Source organism: Elephas maximus, chromosome 11 (assembly GCF_024166365.1).
Source record: "Elephas maximus indicus isolate mEleMax1 chromosome 11, mEleMax1 primary haplotype, whole genome shotgun sequence".
Classification (NCBI taxonomy): domain Eukaryota; kingdom Metazoa; phylum Chordata; class Mammalia; order Proboscidea; family Elephantidae; genus Elephas; species Elephas maximus.
The window spans coordinates 97,849,959-97,870,546 of record NC_064829.1 but is presented as its reverse complement, the minus strand read 5'-3'; the positions used below and the strand labels follow the sequence as shown (position 1 = coordinate 97,870,546).

General features: G+C 57.0%; 1 protein-coding gene across 1 annotated transcript in view; it reads right to left on the bottom strand.

Moving 5' to 3' along the window:
* The window catches only part of LRRC4B (leucine rich repeat containing 4B), a 55,412-nt gene extending 38,356 nt beyond the window's left edge, over window positions 1–17,056 (bottom strand). The window contains exons 1-2 of the mRNA XM_049900599.1: window positions 17,036–17,056; window positions 961–1,079 (exon numbers count right to left, since the gene is read on the bottom strand). The gene's annotated coding sequence lies outside the window, so the exon portion shown is untranslated. The remainder of the gene's footprint in view (window positions 1–960; window positions 1,080–17,035) is intronic.
* Between the last annotated feature and the right edge of the window lie 3,532 nt (window positions 17,057–20,588).

The window sequence follows — 20,588 nt, the reverse complement described above, 5'->3', positions numbered from 1 at the left end:
CACAAAAACCGCAGGAGGAGGCTGTCTGGAAGCCCATTTTACGGAGGAGGACACTGAGGCCCTGGGAGGGAGAAATGGCTGGTCCAAGGGCACAGAGCTGGCTGGCTAAGTGGCTGAGGGAGACTTGAGCCTGGGTCTGTCCCCTCTGGCTCCACACCCTCCCCTCCACGCTGTGTCTCGAGTACACACAAATGCACCCACGTCACAGGCTCTGCCCCAGCACACGCCAACCCCCAAAGAGTTTCCCACAAGTGGTGGGAGGGGAGCATCCACACAACACACACACACCAACACGCTCACACAGACACCCTGGAATGGTGGATACAGAGCCACTCCCACATACCCACACGGACACACGCACACATGCACAGGGACACACAGACACACAGACACACACGTTCACTTTCCTACAGCTTCCAAAATCATCTTCGCCTAGATAAACACGCGTGTTCCTGTGTCCCTGTGCAAGCCAGAACAGAGCTGTGGGGGGCGGGCTGGCTCCGGCTCTGTTCCAGGACTCATTTTCCACCTGCAGGGCTGGGGCTGCGTGTGCTTGTGCCTGTGATGGGGGTGGGGGGCTGAGTTTCTCCGAATGTCTCCCCATCTCCTGTGTGTGACCAGGACTGCTGTGCTTGGTCCTCCTCCTGTGTCCACCGTCCTTCCTACCTCAGCAGCAACCCAGTCCACACCCTCCGAGCAAGGGGCCCGCGCAGCCCAAGCTGTCAGGATTTGAGGCTGGGGGCCCGGCCCAGAGGCCCCTCGGCATGTGGACGCCCACGGCACCCCCACCCAGGTCCTCCGCGGTGCGCATTTGTCCCCTTCGCTCCTGCTGCCACTCCGCAACACCGCCCCACCACGGCTTCCGCAGCATCTCCCTCCCCTTCCTTCCTTCGCCCTCCGCCATCTCCCGTCCTTGTCTCTCCCTCCCCGCAGCGTTCCCCCCCAGTGAGAGACACTCACCCCGTGGCTTGGCTCCCGCTGGGCCTCTCCTTGCACCCCAGGCCCCCCTCCTCCACATGCCTCCAGCCAGCCGGGGGCTCCGCCTCCCCAGTTCTCCGGCGCTTGCCGTCGAGGTCGTTCTGGGGGGGGCGCAGGGGCTTCTTGGGTCTCCCCGCGCCCCCCCCTCCCTGCCTGTCGCCCTTCCCACCCCTCGGGGAGGCCGTCCTCAGTGGCTGCAGCGGCGATGGCCTCCTCCCCTCCCCGCTCGCTGCCTTCTGCCACCCCCACCCCACCTCTACCTTAGAGCTTCCCCCGCCGCAGCCTCCTGTCTCTCCACCCCGACCCCGGCCCCCTTCTCTGCTCTCCCTGCCGCTCGTGGTCTTCCCCGTCAGCCTCCTCTGGCCCTGAGCATCGCTTTCAGGCCCCCCTCACAGTCTCGCCTCCCCTGGGACCCCCAGGCCTCCTCTCTCCTTCTCTTCCATTTCTCCCTCACTCTCGCTCCATCCCCATCACCCTGTTGTCCTCCGGTAGCCTGTCTCGGTCAGGTTCTCTATCCGTCTGTCCGTCGGTCTAGTCTCCCTCCGCTGGGCTCGGTCTGCCTCCCTCTCTTTCTCCGCGATTACAATTTCTAGTCACACGGCAGTGCAGAACCAAGCTGTGCCCCCGCTCGCTCCCTCCCCATCCCCTCCCTTCTTTCTCTCCTTCGGAGAGGGGAGGGCGCCTCTCCTTCCTCCTCCCAGGCCCTTCTTCCCTGCTCCCGGGAGCTTCCCCCTCCCCCGCTAATCAAAGGCTCCGTTATCTAATTAACCCATTGGTTCTGGGCAGCCAAGGAAGGTCGGGGGGGGGGGGAAGCGGGGGAAGGAGGTTGACGGCTGAGCTGCCCAGGGAAGGGGTGGGGGTTTGGGCTGTGCCAAGCTTGGGCCTCGTGGCACACAGACAACCTCCCAGGCAGCACAACCTTGTCAGCTGCACAGCCACCTCCCTGCACCCCCACCGCAGACCCATGGCTTACACAGGGTCCACTACAGGCCCCCTGTATCCCAGATACTCCTCAAAGGCCCCCATCCATATCACACAGCAATTGACTTCAACACTACCACCCCTGACATACCAGTGAACCTGGAACCTTACCACAGTTACCCCAGTCCTTCACTGAAGGCCATTTATGCCCAGATACCACAAAGAAACCCACTCCCAGATGCATCTCTCTCCCCCTGGGCCTTAGCCAACACGTCATATCTGCCTCCTGATACACGTCTGCAGAATGGGCAGGCAGCCTCACTCCTTCATTCAATCCATCACCCACTTACCCATCCACCCACCCACTTACCCATCCACCCATTCACTTACCCATTCACTTACCCACACACTCATTCATTCATCCATCCATCCACCCACCCATCCACCACCCACTTACCCACCCACCCACCCACCCATCTACTCATCCATCCATTCCTTCATCCATCCACTCACCAACCCATCCACCCATGCATCTTGCCACCCATCCACCCACCCATCCATCCATTCATCCATCCATACAACCACTCACCCACCCATCCACCCACCCATCCATTCACCCACACAACCTGCCATCCATCCTCTTCATCCATCCATCCATCCATCCATCCATCCATCCATCCATCCATCCATCCATCCATCCATCCATCCATCCATCCATCCATCCATCCATCCATCCATCCATCCATCCATCCATCCATCCATCCATCTATCCATCCATCCACCCACCCACCCATTTATCCACTCACTTACCTATCCATCCACCCACGCATCCACCCATCTACCCACCCTCCCATCCATCCATCTGCCCACCTTCCCATCTATCCACCCACTCATCCAATTATCCATCCACTCACCCACCCACCCATTCATCCATCCATCCAACAAATATCTACTGAGTTCCTACTATGTGTCAGACACTGGTATATAAGATGCTGATAAGTGCTACCTACACCCTCGAAGCCCAGGACACTCATGGACCACAAAACACAAGTAGCGATAGTGGAGCATCCTGATTAAGTGCCTGGGCACCTGGATTCAAATCCTGAATCCCTGCTGTGTAACCTGGGACCAGTGACTTCATTTTTCTGAGCTGCAGTTCCCTCTACTGTGAAACAGGGATAATAAAAGTACCTACCTCATAGGGCTGTTGGGAGGCTTACATAGCTAACTGCTCAAGGGATGAGTCTACCTTCAAAATAAATGCAGAATCCAAGCGCTTCTCATTTTCTCTCCTTCCCTCACAGCTGCCATCCTCTCCTGCCTGGATGACTGCAGTCATCTCCTCTTCGGGCTCCTGGCTCTGCCCTCCCCCCAACCAGTGTTCCCCACAGGCAGCCACAGGGATCCTGTCAACATCCAAGTCAGCTCATGCCCCTCCTCTGCTCAGCACCCTCCTGTGGCTCCTGCTTCACTCAGAGTCAAAGCAAAGTCTTCGCTGGGATTTTACAAGACCCCGTTCCTCAACCCAGCCTGCTTCTCTAACCTTATCTCCTGTCACCTCCCTGTGATCACCAACCATGGGCCACACTGGCCTCTGCTGTTTCTACAAAGAGCTGTGTACACTATGGCCCCTGGGCCTTTGCACTGGCTGTTCCCTCTGCCTGTAACGCTCTTCCCCAGTGGTCCACAGGGCTCCCTCCTCCCTTCCATTGGGTCCTGCTCAGGTGTCACTTTCTCAGTGGGGTCATCTTGGCCTCACCATCTCCCTCCAACACCCTTCTCAGCTTTGTCTCTCTACGGAGCACTTACCACCCTCTGATCTTTAATTTGCCATACACTTGAGTGTAAGCTCCCCAAGGGCAGGGGCTGTGCCAGTTTTGTGCACTGTTCAGTGTCCAGCACTTACAACAGTGTCTGCCACCTGGTAGGTGCTCAATGAACACTGGCTGAAGGAAGGAATAAATAGCTCATCATTGCTGTTATTCTGTTCCTCCCCAGTTACATCTGCATTCCCTCCCACACTCACACACAGACACACAGCCTCCTTCTACACACCCAGCCCAGGATACACTCTCCGCCCAGGCCTGCCTGCCCCACTCGGGAGATCCTCTCCCACCCCAGGGGCCCTGCCTGGCAGAGGCAGCATGTCCATATGCCACCGATGCAACTGCCCTCAGCTCAACACATCATGTTCTAGGCGTACCTCTATGCCACAGCACTACCTGGCCAGCTAAGTTCCAAACAGCAGGTCCCCAGGACAGCTCCACGCACCCCTCACTAAATGTCCATGCTCTGGGGAGAGCCATGCCTTTGTCCCACATCTCAGATACCACCTCTGTGAGCTATGCTCCTGGATACAGCTGTGTGCCAAGGGGACTCCTGGGCCCGGGTCCCCCCAGATACAACCCGTCAACTCAGGTTACAGGAAGGCTGGCTACCCTCTTCTGAGCACTTACACAAAGCCAGGTGCTCTGTAACCATCTGACACGTACAAACTCACTGGATAAAAATCACACGTAATGGTAATGTCCGCCACACACACACACTGACTAGACTGTTGAAGGTGCTTTACTTGCTTTAACTAGTTTAGTTCTCCCATCAGCCCTCTGAGAGGAGACTGCTATTACTCTCATTTTACAGATAGAGAAGCGGAGGCACAGAGAGGCAAAATCACTTGCCGAGCGAGGGCCAAACACATAACCCCTCCAGGTCAGCCTCACCAGAGACAAGGGGCCTTGCAACCCCCAAGCTTGTCATGACAGCAGCAAAAATTCCCACAAAAGGTCTCCTTGGGCCCAGAGAAAGACACAGGCATTTTGACCAATGGCCTTTCTCCCCCAGACCCCTGCCCTGGCCCCCACTGCACAGGATGTGACCACACACCTAACTTACCCCCACCCCATCTGCACCTGCAGCTAGGGGAGACTTTGTGACCTGCCTTCTCCCCTAGCTTGCGCCTGAGCACCTCTGATAGTAACTGACCGAGTACTCACTATGTTCCAGGTGCCAGGCTGAGCACTGCCCATGCCTTGAGGCCCTGGCTGCTCACCATGGCCTTCAGAGGAAGGGACTGTTCTTATGCCGATTCGGAGGGCTGGAGACACTTGCTGATGGTCACAGTATGTATAAGTGGCAGAGGTGGAATTGGAACCCAAGGCCCAGCACCTCAGCCATGTCCCCACAAGGCTGCTCTCACCCTGGTCCCCTGGGACAACACCAGGGTACCCTTGCTCTCCACCCCCACTTGGTGAAAAGAAGAGAAACAGATGCAAGAGGCCCCCAAGAGAGAAGAGGTGGAGAAGGCAGACAGAGGCAGAGAAAGCAAGACAGAGGAAACAGAGAGAGACAGAGGCCTGGAGACAAACAGGAACACGCACCCACGTGGGGCCACAAGAGGGGGAGAGATGGAGAGTGTGAGAGGCCAAGAGTGGGCTGAGGTCCAAGGGAAGGCTGAGGCACAAAGGGGCCCAGGTACCCAAGGTGTGGGGCCGAAGCCCTCAGCTTCAGCATCCTCCCCAGCCCAGGCTCTGAAAGATCTCAGGCACTGCACTCACCTGCCTGCCTGAGAGGATTCAGGCAGATGGCACATCGGAAACTCTGGGCCCAGGGGATGGAGGGCAAGGAGAAAAGGGAGGTAGGGAACATTCCTGTCAGACACACTCATTTTTCTGGGGGAAGTTCAGAAGGTGAGAGAAAGCATAGGAAATTGACTGCCATCACAGCAAGAGGGATGGAGGTTAGATCTAAAGAAGAACTTCCCGACTGTGAGAGACTGGGGCGGAAGTGGAGCCTGGAGCCAGGAGGGTGGAAAGACATCAAAGCCAGGAAGAGTTGGGCACTTCTTTCTCTGGAAGCCCTGTTACATAGAAAAGGCGTGGAGCTGCTAAGGTTTGGGGGGAGGGTATTGGATGGATGAAACAACTTCACACGAGAGCCTCCGAGCCAGTCTGCGTCCTAAATGCTTTTTAAAATAGAAGCAACTCTACAGCCCCCAAAATTGACAGTCCCCCAGTTTTAAGGTGGAAGAAAACTTGGGAGAAGAGGAGTCCGGGCCCCTAATAGCTGCTGATGAGGAAACGGGGCTGGGAGGGCTGAGCTCCTCCTGCCTTACCCAGGCCACCAGCTAGGGGGGCAGGCCCTGGGGACCACGGCAAGGCTTGCTGGGGCGGGGGGCAGTTGTCCTCTCCTGTCTTCCCGCAGGTCCCCACAGAGGCATTAACCAGCCATTCATTGGGTCTTTCCTGTGTTATCACTGAGTGGCTCCTCCTACCCTCTGCCCCTTCTCACTTCCCCTCTAGCCACAGGCATCTCCATCCTTGAAGCTCCTCCCCATACCAGGCACCACCCCTCCTCAGGGCCTCTGCCCCTTCTGTTCCCTCTGCCTGGAATGCTCTTCCCTGGATCTAGATGGCTCTGTCTCCATTCTAGTCTCTGTTCTAATGCCACCTCAGAGGGGTGTTCTGTGACCACCTCCCCATGTAGCTCTAGATCCATCCCTTAACCCACTGCTCTACAGTCGATTCCCACTCATAGCGACTCCATGTGTTACAGCATAGAACTGCCCCATAGGGTTTTTCTGGGCTGTAATCTTTACAGAAGCAGATCACCAGGTCTTTCTTCCACGGTGCTGCGGGGTAGGTTCCAACCGCCGACCTTTCAGTTAGTAGCCAACAGCAAAATGTTTGCGCCACCCAGGGACTCTTAACATGTCTTTATTTTTCTTCACAGCACCTGTCACGACCAATGTCAAACCCCAAAACACCAAACCCATTGCAGTTGAGTTGATTCTGACTCATAGCCACTGTATAGGACAGAGTAGAACTGTCCCATAGGGTTTCCAAGGCTGTAAATCTTTACGGAAGCAGACTGCCATATCTTTCTCCTGCGGAGCAGCTGGTGGGTTCGAACTGCCAACTTTTCAGTTAGTAGATGAGTGCTTAACCACTGCGCCACCAGGGCTCCTTGGCCAATGTTACCTGCCTACAATGCGATTTGGTCACGTTTATGGTCTGTCTCCCAAGGGTGGGGGTTCGTGTCTGGTTTGTTCCCTGTGGCATCCGTAGTGCCCAGGACAGGGCCTGGACCCCAGCAGACCTCAGTATTTGCCAAATGAATGAATGAATGAGTGAGCGAGTGCGCTCCTCCTGCCGCTGAGCCCACCATGGGGCGAATGAGACCCGGCAGCGAGTTGGAGGTGCAGGGGGAGACACACAGCGCTAAGCGAGAGGTGGGCACATCTAGGAGATGCCTCCCTCGCTGAGTGGTGGTGGGTTCAGAGGAGATGATTCTAAGTTTCAGTGAGCTGGAAGACAAACTGGAGTTGTGCTGTTAAGAAGGAAGGGTGTGCGGGGAAGGGGGATCAGCTGTGCAAAGGGCCGGGGGCAAGGGTGCAAGCCCAAGTGCAGGAGCTGCATGGAATCCAGTTCAGTCAAGAAAAGGGTAGTGATGGGGGTGGACAGCAGCGGGGTGTCCAGACCTTCATCTGACCTCTGATCTCAGGCTGAGGGGCCGGGAGCCAGGGATGGCTGGGACAGGATGAGCGGTCAGCTCTGGGGGTAGACTAGCAGTGGAGAGGCTGGAGGCAGAAGGAGCTGGGGCGAGGGTCAAGGGGGAGAGGGTGAGGCTGGCTCTGGGGCCCAGGGCATGGAGAGGAGGGAAAAGGTGAACCCATTTGGCAAATGTATCAAAGCAACAGAACTTGGTGGAGCGCTATAGGAGGTGAGTGCGAGGGAAGAGCTAGGCCACAGTGTCCCCTTCTTATGGATCCGGGGGTCAAATTCTTAAAGCCAGGTGCTCCAGAAAAGGGAGAGGGCAGGGAAGGTATCAGACACAGGAAGATGGAAAAGTCCCCAAACCCAGAGCCCCAGCCCCGCATCTTTGCTCCTAAGAGGCAAGTGTTCCAGTCCTTCTGGGAGAGGGCCTCGTCCTAAACACAACCACGGTGGAACAGGATGGCCTGCCTGCCTGGGTCCCGGCCCAGCTCGCTGTCTGTGTGGCCTTGGGCAAATGCCTTGGCCTCTCTGGGCTTCTGCTGAGTTTCTGTCAGACGGGGGCCGTGCTCACAGTCAGTATGGCACAGCGCTGTGGCAAGGGGGCCCTGGACAGGGCCTGGCACATAGCAAGAGATTAATAAATGTGACCTAGGACTCAGAGCCTGGGTGGTAGGTAGGAGAAGAAGAAAGCTCAGGTTCCAATCCCGCGTTGCTGCCAATTTTCTGCTGGGAGCTGTACATGGCTGCTATTTCCTCACCTGAGAAATGGGAATTAATACGAGATACCATAGGACAAGTAATACGAGGGTGGTGCAAACGATTAACATGCTCAGCTGCTAATTGAAAGGTGCCATGGCAGTTAGAGTCCACCCAGAGGCACCTTGGAAGAAAGGCCTGAGGAGCTACTTCCGAAAAATCAGCCATTGAAAACCTATGGAGCACAATTCTACTCTGACCACAAGGGGTTGCCATGAGTTGGAGTCGACTCAACAACAAATGTTTACCATATGATAAAGGGAGGCTGTGGTGGCTGGCCAGGACACAGAGGGCTTGGGTTAGTAGCTGAGAGTCTCAAGCAGCTATTTTTTTATGGGATGATTTCAATACGTTAATCCAAGAGAACTGTCTGTGATGATGGAATGTTCTAGATCTGTGCTGTCCGACAGGGCAGCCACCAGCCAGGTGTGGCTACTGGCACTTGTCATGTGGCAAGCATGACTGAGGAACTGAACTGTTAATTTAATTTAAATTAATGTAAATGGCCACATGTGGCTATGTGGACACGGACAGCCCAGTGTGAAACTCAGCTGTGACCGCCCAGTAGGTCCAGCTAAACCTCAGTCCTGACTGGAACCATTCTGCCTGCCACCCAAGAGCAAGGTTCCTTCTATCTGAGCACCTGTGACAGGACGCCCAGGGGAGCCAGGGGATCGAAGCTGGCTGGAAAGAGAACTTTGGGGAAAGCAAGCTGCCTGAGACCAACGGCTCTGTCCCGCCTCTGTAGCAAGAGGGCTTCTCTGTGCCAGGCACTGGGCTGAGTGAGTTGGTGGATTAGCTCATTTAATCTGACTAAGAAGCCCCTGAGGGAGAAACTACGGTAGTCCATTTTACTGAAGCGCATACTGAGGCTTGGTGAAGTTATTAACCTACCCATGGACACTCGGACCCAGTCCAGCTCCCAGGTAGAAACTCTGTGGGTAGGGCGGAGGGGGCATAAAACTTCTGAATCATCCCAGAGAGAATCAGGCCCTAGCCTGGCATGGGTGGTTTTTGAAACAGTGTTCATTAGCCGAGACCTCCATGCGGCTGTGTCAGGGCATGTTTTCGGGCAGGGAGGGGGTCTTACTCTGGCCTTGTCTCTCTTCTCCTTCCCTCCTTGCCATCAGCCCAAAACGTGCTGCTTCGATCTGCTTTCTGTCTCAGGGTTTTGCATAACTATTTCATAAAAACAAACAAAAGGGTTCTACCAAAAATAATAAAAAGTTGCAGTGTGCACACAGATCACCTGGGGATTTATTAAAATGCAGATAATGACTCAGTGGGAGGGGCTCAAAGGGGGGCCTAGGAGTCCAAATTTGTGGCAGGCTCCCAGAGGCTTTGCATGCTGGACCTGCTCTAAGGAGCAAGGCGCTAAAGGGTTGCCAAGTGCCGTCCATATTCCATTGCGTGATTAATAATGACCCTCCACGTTCTGTATAGGGGTGTGCTTCAAGAATGGGCTTTGGAATCAGCCAGAAGACCTAGGTTTGAACCTCGACTGCCACATTACTAGGTAGACTACTAACCTAACCTTTGGTGGTTTGAACACACCCAGCAGTGCCATGGAAGAAAGGCCTGTCCATCTGCTTCCATAAAGATTACAGCCAAGAAAACCCTATGGAGCAGTTCTACTTTATAACACACAGGGTTGCCGTAAGTTGGAGTCAGCTCGACAGCGATGGGTTTTAATCTTGGAATGGGGACCTCGCCATGGGGGCCTCGGTTTACTCATCTGTAAAATGGGGATAATGGATGCCTTACCTCCTGGGGCTGTGGCGGGGATTCACCTGCCCAATAGTGGTGATGGGCTTAGCCCATCGCCTGGCATGTGGAAAGCTCCCAATAAAGTTATCTTGTAGCTATGAACATCATCAGCCTCCTCAATATTGTCAAACCATCATTGTAAGAGGAGGAAGCAGAGGTGGAAAGAGCTTTGGTGTCAGGCAGGCATGGGTTTAAACCCTTAGTCAGCCACTTTCTTGCTCTGGCCCCTCCCCAAGGCTCCGTCTTGGTGTCTGTGAAGACAATAAACTTGACATGACAGGGATTCAGGGTGATGATGCTCAGTGCTGGACACTTCACATTAAAAGTTATCATTTATTCCCACTAGGTGAGAAGAACACATCTTTTCCCTATTCTGTGACTCAGTTTCCCTCTATATGTAAACCTAGCTTTTCTGGCTGGACCAAATGCTCATTTGTCAGGGAGAGGGGGCCTATAGGGTCCCTGGGTGGCACAAATGGTTTTCCACTGGCTACTCATCTAAAGGTGGGCAGTTCAAACCCACCCATTGGTGCCGTGGAAGAAAGGCCTGGCAAGCTGCTTCTGTTAAGATTACAGACAAGAAAACCCTATGGGCAGTTCTACTCTGTCCTATAGGGTTGCTATGAGTCAGAATCGACTCGATGGCAACAGGTTTGGTTTTTGTTTTTTGGGGGGGCCTACAGAATCAACTGGGGGGTCTCTGTCCCCACACAAGATTCTGACACCCCCCTCTTGGAGAGGAAAGTCCACAGTAAGAATCAGTGTGGCGACCCCCTTCCCCTCTGAGGTCTTAGGGCATTAATAGGATTGAGGACTGAGAAGCTGAGGACCCCAAGTTATAGCAACTCTGTATCTTTTAGTCTAACCTTCTATGAGTCTATTGTATGAACAACCTAATTATTGTTATTATTGTTGTTGTATGCTGTTGAGTCAATTCTGACTCATAGTGACCCTATAGGACAGAGTAGACTGCCCTATAGGGTTTTCTAGGCTGTAATCTTTATGGGAGCAGATTGCCAGGTCTTTTCTTCAAGGGAGCGGCTGGTGGGTTCCAACTGCCGACCTCTCAGTTAGCAGCCGAACAGTTAACCATTGTGTCACCAGGGCTTCTTTTATTATTAACAGTCCCAGTGTCCATGTGGAGGGCCTGAGGGACCAGCATGTTCCCCTCTCTGGGCCTCAGTTGCCCACCCTGCGCAACAGTGGTCTCAGTGGGAGAGGTAATTTGCAGGTTATTTGATGCCTGGCTTTGAAGTCCCAGCTTGGCCACTCTAGCTGTGTGAACTTGGGCAAGGGAGCTCTCTTCCCTGGGCCTCAGTTTCCCCATCCATAAACTGGGTATGATGATCACAGGGCTTCCTCCAGGACTAAAGGTAAGGAGCCCACGTGAAACGCTTTGCACAGAACCTGGCTCCTGGTAAGCTCTCAGGAAATGTTAGCTATTCCTTTACTACCTGCAGTTCTGCATTACAGGGGTCTAGAGGGGAGGGTTCCTCTCCTCTTTGTGTCCCTGCCTGGGGTTTGCCCCTCCAGGAAAGCTGTGCCTGCTGCTGCTTTCTGACCTTTGTCGCAGTGTTTGAATAAGAGCTGTGAGGCTTAAGCTCGAATCCCTGGGCAGGAACATGGGCCAAGACAGACAGGGAGTGGCTGGGATGCTGCCAGCCCCAGCCCAGCCTGGCTCCATCTCTCCTCCTGCCTGGGTCATACACACGTGTCCAAGTCCCCATCAGGACCCCAGACACCACCAGACACTCTGCTGCAGCACCGTCACTCTCTGCAACCTCTTGGGGACCTAGCTGTCCCCAGGGATGGATACTCCCGGACTCCTGTCTGCCCCCAACTGCAGAGCCCCCGCCAGCCCATCTCCCAGGCTTCCAGCGTAGCCCCTCCCCCTCGCCTGTCATGGCAACAGTCCCTTGTGGGTTTCCAGGCAATGAGGGGGCATCCTGCCGTGCCTCCTACTACTCTCCACCACCCCGTCTGGCAGAGCAGCCCCATTCTCAGGGACCAGGAAGGGGGTCTCTCCCTAATAGAAATGGAGGATCCCGACGACAGGAGGTGGTTTCCTGCACCCTGACAGGTGTGAGGTGGAGGCACTAATGCCGAACCTGTCACCTGCACGGATCTGGAGTGGGGGGCAAGTGAACCCTGCACCTGCTCCTGGAATAGGGCGCTACAGCCATCATCATCACTAGCAGATAAGAACCACATCCTGTCCCCAAGGATGGCCACAGCCCTCCACCTACACAGGATCCAGGTGAACCCAGCCAGTGCCTGTGCCTTAGAAAGGAGCCACGCTCACTCAGATGAACTTGGCAGTGTGCAGCCACTCCACCCTCCACCTCCCCCCGCCCACATACACCCAGGGAAACCTCTTCTCTGCCTATTGGTAGCCACCTGACACACGACAACCAGTGCGTGGGGGCTGTGGCCAGCCAAGGTTGCCGGGCTGTAGTATGGTGACCTCGTGAAAAGCTAACTTGGCAATGTTGCCTGGGATGGGAGGTGTCACACACACTTTGGCCTCAGAGTGCTTATCTGTGCTCTGTGCCCTTGTGGTCCTAGGGACCCCAGCTCCTAAAACCCACCTCTCCCAGGCAAGGTATCCTTCCTGGCCTCAGCAGGGGAGGGGGGTAGTTTAGGCCCAAGCAGGGCTGGGCCCCAGACAGGCTCAGTGCTCAGAGAATGACCACAGCAGGAGAGGGGGCAGGGAGAGATGCTGGCCAAGGGTCCCTGAATCAGAAAGAACCAAGGGGAGGGGTGTGGAGAGAGTTACCGCAGAAAGAGAGCACACAGGAGTGGAAAAGAGAAGAAAAGCTAGTAGAGGTTGAAGACCCAGGTGACTAAGGCCAGAGCACGTCAGGGTGTGTATAGGAGGGACAAGCCCAGGAGGACAAAGAACAAACAGCTGGAGGGACTGGGCACTATTATTACCCTGGGGAAGAAGTTTCCAGGAGCTGGCAATCTGAGGTTGTATGTGAAATCGCTATTTTCTTTCTCCATGTTGCCAACAAATTAAACATTTTCAAAGGATGGGGGTTGGGGACTAACACTTCTGGCTCACAGAACACCAGAGTCAGGACTCAGAGCGATGGTAAGACGCTGAGGAAGGCCACGAGATTGCCAGAGAACCAGAGCAGTGAGGTGAGGGAGGCCCACAGCGAGGCTCGGAGAGCGTGGGGTTGAAGCGCAGAGCAAGGTATAGAGGCAGGGCGGGAAATCGAGGCAGGGTCTCAGGCGCTTGGGTGTATTCGCCAAGGCTCTATAAATGAGTGCGCAGGCACGCAACCATGAGCCAGAACTAGGAGGCACGAGGGGCGGTGGAGTGGGGGGGAAGTGTGGCAGGGGAGACAGGTCAGACAGGGGTGGGGGGCGGTGGAAAGCAGAGAGACGACGAGGGAGGAGTGGGGGAAGGAGGGGAGACCAGAACCCGCCTGGTAGAAAAAGAAGCCGCGGACGACTACACATGAAGGCAGACCCCTGGCCAGCCTAGCAGAGAGAGGGAGAGTGATGGGGAAGTGATGAAAGAATGAAATGATGAAGCGAGAGAGCCACGGGTCAGAGCAGCAGGACAGGTGCTCCATGGGTGGGCTTGAGGAGAGCAGTGGGCAGGGCCCTGGAGGAGTGAGGTTTCAGCCCTCCCAGCCCTCCCAGTCCCTCGCACAGCCCCTGACCTGTGGACCTCCCTCTCTCCACGTGGCCTCTGAGCGTGCGTGTTCACCAGTGTGTACGTGCGTGTCCATGGGCCCCCGTGAGCTTGAAGATGGCTCTCGTAGGAGATGTGTCCATGGCCCTGAGGCCTGGTGTCTTAATTTTGTTCTCCCCTCGGGTGCTGAGCCTGTCCCTGAGCCCCTCTGGCCCTGCTGGAGCATTCTGCCTACCACCTCTGAGTGTGCCTATTGGTGCCCTGGGGAATGATGGGGCTGCAGGTCGTCAGCACACAGGTGCATTCTTGCTGGGTGCTGGTGTGACCCCAGCAGGCATCTTTGTGGCTGTTTTTAGGCAGCAAGTGAGGCTGGGTCTCCGTGGCTCCGAGGGCATCTCTACGACCCGCACTACGTGTCTCCCTGGCTGAGTCCACTGCACGACCCTTCCTGCGGGCCTCTCTGACCAGCAATGATGTCTCCCCTTGTGTGCCGCTTTTGTCTTTCCTTCGGTGGGACTCTCTGTGTTTGACTCTGTGTCTGCAACACTCCCTCTCTCTCCTGGCCCCTGGCTGACTTCAGTATCACAGCCGTGTCTCTAACTGGGTCTCTCTGAGCCACATCTGGGGCTCTGGCTGCCTGTGAATGACTGATCATGCGTGTGTGTGTATACGCGTGTGTGAGCCACAGAGAGAGAACAGGTGTACCTCTACCCACACGTGCTTCTGGGTCTTTTTCACACTCTAAACCCCACTGCCCATTCCTTTCAGGATCCCCTTTCTCTTCTTTCTGCTCAGAACCCCCAGCCTCTGCTCCTTTCTCCCCAGACCTATCTCTTTCTGGGACCCCCCTCTCTGACCTTTTTTCATTCAGAGACCTCCCCCCATCCCTGTTTCCTCATCCCGCAGTATCTCCCAACCCCAGAACCTGCCCCGCAATCCTAGACCCTTCTCGCTGGAACCTCTCCTCTCAAAACTTCAGGTGCGTCGAAGTCCATCTAGCCTTAGGGAGCCCAAGGCCCAGGCCCTGTCCTGAGTCCCTCCCACTTTTCTGTACCCCTTCTTCCAGGGGCTCCTCACCCTCTGGGGCCAGGGGCCCAATCAGTCTCTCCCCAGGGCACCGAGTCTTCTGGGGCTGGTTTGGGGTCCCTCTGAAAAGTTTGAAACTGCGCCTCTTGTTGCCCCCTGCACCTCTGGAGGCGGGTATTTCTGGCTCTTTCTTGTAGGTACCCTGGGCAGCCCCACTCTCCCTGCATCTGTGTCTCCCTGTGTCTCTGCCACTCCGCTGGCTTGCTCCCTTGCTCTGTGTGGGAATGGTGTGTGCTCTCTGTCTCCCTGACTCTCCCTTTCGTTCGGAAATTAAGTGAGTAACTGTGTATGTCTGCCTCTGCTGCGATGTTCCCTAATTGTGTGTGTGTGTCTGTTTGCGAGTCTGGGTCCCCCTCTTCCCCTCTGCCTGTGCCTCCCTCTCTCTGGCTCCTACCCATTCCCTCCTTGTCTGAGTGTCTCTCTCACACCTCTCCGTGGCTTCAGTCTCTGTCCCTCCTTTCTGTGTGTGTATTTGGAGAATCAGGTTGCCAGGATTAGAGGACACCCAGGGAAGAGAGGGAGGAAGGTGGGAAGGGGAAGAGGAGGCTGTGAAATGCAGGTTAGAAAGATTGAGGAGACAGAACAGAAGATGCTACAGGAAGAGGGAGGCGGCTGGTCCTGGCCCCCATGGGAGGGGTGGATTTTAGTGGGTAGAGGATGCTGCCGGCTGCCTGGACCAGGAGGGGAGCCGGCTCCGGCTGCTCCCAGCTGCTGCTGGAGCCAGAGTTCCTGTCTGGCGGCTGCGCGACCGGGACTGGGGATGTGAGGCGCATAGCAATGGGCGCTGCGGAGGCTCCACTGCAGCTCCCAGCTGGGGCGGGGGGCAGGGAGGGGCTGAGGGGCAGCCCTGAGGCTCCCACCCCCTCCTAGCTGGGCTCTCCCCAGGGGAATTCCCCACCCCTCGAAAGTGTGTTCAGGAGAGGAGGCTGGAGGCTGTAGGGCGCAGGGCTGGGAGAACGGGGAGGGGGCTCTGGAGGAGCTCCAGAGCAGCAAGGTAGGGTGTCAGGGAAAGGCAGGAGATGGGGGTGAGGAGAAAAGTGTCAGGGTAGGAGAGGTGGGGGGAAAGTCCCAGGGACTCAGAGCCCTGGGGAGAGACTGGTCCAGCCCCTGGCCCCAGAGGAGGAGGAGCCCTTGGAAGAAGGGGCAAGAAAAAGTGGGAGGGACTCAGGACAGAGCTTGGGCCTTGGGTTCCCTGGGACTAAATGGGGACTTCCAAGGACCTGTGGGTCTGAGGAGGAGAGGTTACAGTGATGAGGGTCCTAGAATTGGGAGGGGTCAGGGAGTGGGGGATATTGTGTGGTGAGGAGACAAAGATGGGGGTCTCTGAACCAAGAAAAGTCAGAGAAGGGGGTCCCAGAAAGAGATGGGCCTGGGGAGAAAAGGGCAGAGGCTGGGGGTTCTGAGCAGAGAGAAAAGAAAGGGGTCCTGACAGGAATGGGGTGGGGAGTGGGGGTAGAGGAGAATGGGGATAAAGTTGGGGTCTCATGGAGACAGCGTCAAGGAAAAGGGTATCTGGTAAAGAGGATCAGAGATGGGGTGAGGGATCCTGAGGAGAAAGCGAAGTGCAGTTAGAAGTCTTAGCAGAGTGGGGTGGGAGGATGGGAAGGCTTAGGAGACCGCAGCAAAATCACGGGGGGTCCCCAAGAAGGGGGGTGAAGGAAAGTGGGAGAGAGATGGGGTCCCAGAGAGACATGTGCAGAGGACAGAAGGCTCTGAGGGTAATGGGATCAGGGAAGGGGGTCTTGGGGAGAGAGAGGGATGGGGGCTCTGCTGTCTACCAACAGGGGTTCGGAGACCCCAGAGGGAGAGGGGCTGAAGATTGGGGAGGGGGCTGTTTCTCTCTCCAGTCCCCCCTCCGTCTTTCCCATTCTCACTTCCCAAACTCCCTGGTTCTCCCCGGTTGCCACGGCAACCGCTCCTGCCAGGCGCGGTCACCAAGGAAACCCCGTGCCCGCCTCTCCCCCCTCCCCATCACTGGCGTGCCCCCCCACCCCAGGCAGCAGCGGTGTGGAAGGTGGGAGGGGCAGTGGGGGGGAGAACACGGACTACTGCCTTAGAAAGGGGGACCAGGACCTACGCCCGGCGATACCCTCACCCTGAACCTACATCCTTGGTCCCACAGCTGGGTACGCAGCGACCGCCCGACGAACGCCGTCCCCCCCGCCCCTCCCCCCCGGCAGGCGGCGACCCCCCAACCCTGAACTCGCCAGGCTGGAGAACCCCTCCACCCGCCTGTGCTCTCCGCCAGGCCCCGCCCACTGTACTCTGCTGTCCCCCCAGAGGAGGCCTACAGACCACTGTCCCCCAATTAGAGAATGCCCCCCACCCGCCCCCCGCGGTTCCGCCTCCAGCCCCCGCCCCCGCCCGGCGCCCTTCAGCGGCTACTCACAGCGAGGAAAGGGCTCCTTACGGGGGGGCAACATGCCCGGCCAGCGGGGGGGACCCCCCCAATGAGGCACAGGGATTCGGGGTACGAGGCCCGCTGTGGGGAGGCGCGGGGGGCGGGGCTGCGTCCGGCCGGGGGTCTCTTGCGCTCGCCCCCCTCCCCGGCTCCTGGATGGGGAGGGGGCTTCCGCAGCGGTAGCGGTGGGGTTGGGGGGGCCGCTCTGCCTCCTCGCCCGGCCCGGCGCCCTCGCGCGCCGGCCCGCCGCCCGCCTTCCTTCTTGCCTTCCTTTCTTTCCTTCTTTTTTCCCTTGCTTCCTTCCTTCCAGCCTTCCTTCCTTCCTCCCTCCTCGGCCCGCCGGCGCCGCTCTCCCCCCACCCCACCCCCCCCAGGCCCCGGCCCCGGCCCCGGCCCCCGCCTCGGACGGTGCGGCAGCGGCCGAGAGCAGCCGAGAGCGGCGGAGACGGGAGCGGAATACAGATGATGGTGGGAGCGGGCGGAGGGAGGGGGAGGGGAGGCTGCCCGGGAAGGGGGGCGGAGGGAGGGAGGGCAGGGAGGAGGGGGAGGGAGGGGAGAAGGGAGGATGGGGAGGGCAGAAAAAGGAGGGGGAGGAAAAGGGGGAGGAACGAGAGAGGGGGAGGGAGAGGGGAAGGAGAGGGAGGGTAAAAGGGGGAGAGGAGGGAGGGAGGGAAAGGGAAGAAAGGAGGGAAGGAGAAGAGGAGAAAGAAGGGAGAGAGAAGGGGATGCAGGAAAGAGGAGGGAAGGAAAGAAGATAGTGGGGGTGGGAGGGAGAGAAGGGGAAGGAGAAATGGGGAGGGAAAGGGAGGAAGAAGCGGGAGAGAGGAGGGAAGATGGGGAAAAGGAAAGAGAAGGAAAGCACTGAATGAATGGGGCAATGGATTTGGGAGGGAGGAACGGGAAATCTGTGCTGGGGAGCAGGAGGGGTTGAGCACAGAATGAAGAAGAGGGGAGGAAGAGAGGGAGAGATGGTGAGAGGGCCCTGGGCAGGAAAAGACCGAGAGCTGGAAAGTGAGGGGATGGAGGAGGGAGGGAGGGCAGAGAAGGGCGAGGCCCTGAAGGGACAAGAGAAAAGGCAAAGCTTTGAGGGGATTATGGGGAGGGGGGATCTAGGGGGTGGATGGAGAAGAATGGGGGGTGATAGGTGCTGTCAGAGAGTGAGAGAGAGGTTGGGACACGGAGGGGGCAGGAAGGAGCGAAGCAGGGCAGAGGTGAGAGGAAGGAACATGAAGGGAAGGACTGAGGGGCGTGAGGGAGAAATGGAGAGACCTCCAGGGAGGGGAGAGACTTCAGGGATGAGAAGAGAACTCAGGGGAAGGGAGAGATCTCAGGCGAGGGGAGTGATGGGGTGGGGAAGGGGGTGTCTCTTGAACCCTACTCTCTGTCAGCTTCATCCTCACCCCAGCACCCAGAAAGCAGGCTCCTCAGACCTATTTTCCAGATGAGGTCAATGAAGCTCTCAGAGGAGGGGGTGGGTTCAAGCCCAGATGTCTGTGCTCTGGGAGCCTGAGGGAGATGGAGCGGAGGTGGCCCTGGCTTGGAGCCCCGGTCCCCAGCCTGGCCAAGTAGGTTCTGACAGGTGAGCCTGCTCTGGGCGGCTGAGAGTGCTAGCCCCACAGCTCCTCCTCGTGTTCCTCTCACCTCCCTAGGTGTTGCAGCGGGCGTTGGGAATACATTTAGAGCTGTGAAACACACTCGGTGCGGGAAGGGGGCAGGGAGGGTGCAGAGGAGGAGTCCGAGAGGTCACTGCGCCCCCCCCCCCCACCTGCTGCCTTGTCCATCCCCCCAAAGGCCTGGGCACTAAGGTTGGGGAACATTGGGAATTCAGGGGCAGAAAAACCCAGAAGGGAGCTGAAGGAGGCGCCCCAGACCAGGGCACTGACCTTCCTCTCAGGTGCTGAAATTAGGGCATACATTTCACCCCTGCCTTGTCCCGGCAAAAAAGTCCAGCTACTAATTTAGAGCATGGAGGCGAAAAGACAAAGGTCCTTTCTCCAGTTCCAGGATCCCACAGAGATCAATGATGCTCCCCTTTTGCGCTTCTCCTTCCAGAGCCCCAGGAAGGGGCAGGTGACTCCCTGGGCAGAACCCAGCACTGGGCAGCAAAGGCCAGTCTGGGCAGGGGGGCGGGTGGTGGTGGCAGGAGGTCTGGGAGGCTGGCAGGAAACTGGGCCAGACAGACTTCTGTGAGGAGCCAGGGCGGAAGCCAGGTCCTGAGTGGGGAGGGGAGGTGAGGTCACAGCTGGATGCGTAAGAAACAGTTGGGGTGGGAGTGGTTAACACAGAAGAGACTGGAGAACTCCAGGGTGGAGAGATGGAGCCAAGGGCCTGAGAGCAGCAGGTGGGATCGCAGACTGTGGGTTTAGGAGTGCAGAGAGGAGCATGTGCGCCCTCTCCCCTCAGTGTAGCACCAAGGAGTGCAGGACCAGCGACCAGCGTGTTGCCCCATCTGCCCATAATAATAAGGTGGCTGGCAGGTCCTGCCTGCTCACAAAGGGGCAGGCCTGTGCTGAGCACTTAACCAACATCTCATTTATCCCTTACAACACCCCGTGAGTGACTCCTCGGGATCTGGGCACCAATGGGCACCAGGCTAGAGCAGGGTCTTGGGGGCTCCTACTTGGCCCAGTGTTAACCCTTTGGTTACTAGGAGGTCAGTGCTGGAGGGGCATACTGAGAGCTGTTTGCCAACTGGTAGGCAGGGAAGAAATGGTTAAGTGCCTGACTATTAGCCAAATGGCTGGCAATTAGAATCCATCTAGAGGTGCCTCAGAAGAAAGGCCTGACAATCTGCTTCCAAAAGGACACAGCCTGGAAAACCTTATGGAACAGTTCTCTGCACAAGTGGAGTTGCCATAAGTCAGAACCGACGCCTTGGCAACTAAACAACATGTAGGGCCCTCCAGGTCCACCCTGTGTATCAGCCCTGCCTGTCAGGTATCACTCTCTGCATTTGACATCCACCCCCAGTGTTTAAACCATGCATGCTGCTGGGTGCCAGGCACTGTTTGAGGCCCTGGGAACAGGTGAAGAACAGGACCAGGTAGGCCCCTGCCCTCGTGGAGCCTACCTTCCAGCCCATAGGATAACTCAAGGGCCCGTTTCAGGACCAGTAGGTGCTATGAAGAGGGCAATAAGGAGGGGAAAGGCTGATGGGGAGCTGAGAGCGTGGACTTAGGGTGACCAGGGGAGGCCTGCTTGAGGAGGTGACTTCGAGCTGAGACCAAAATGATAATGAGGAAGAGAGAGTCTCACGGAATTCTCAAGGAACAGCCTAAACTCATGGCAGCCCCACATGTGCAGAGTAGAATTGTCCCATGAAGTTTTCCAGGCTGTGACCATTTGGAAGTAGATTGCCAGGTCTTTCTTCCAAGGCACCTCTGGGGTGGGTCCAAATCACCAACCTTTTGGCTAGTAGTCGAGCACCTAACCATTTCTTCCCTATCTACCAGTTGGCAAATAGCCCTTGGTGTGCCCTTCCCCCTCCCCGCCAGACAGAAGGACTAGCAAGCACAAAGGCCTGAGAGGAGAGCAAGCTTGG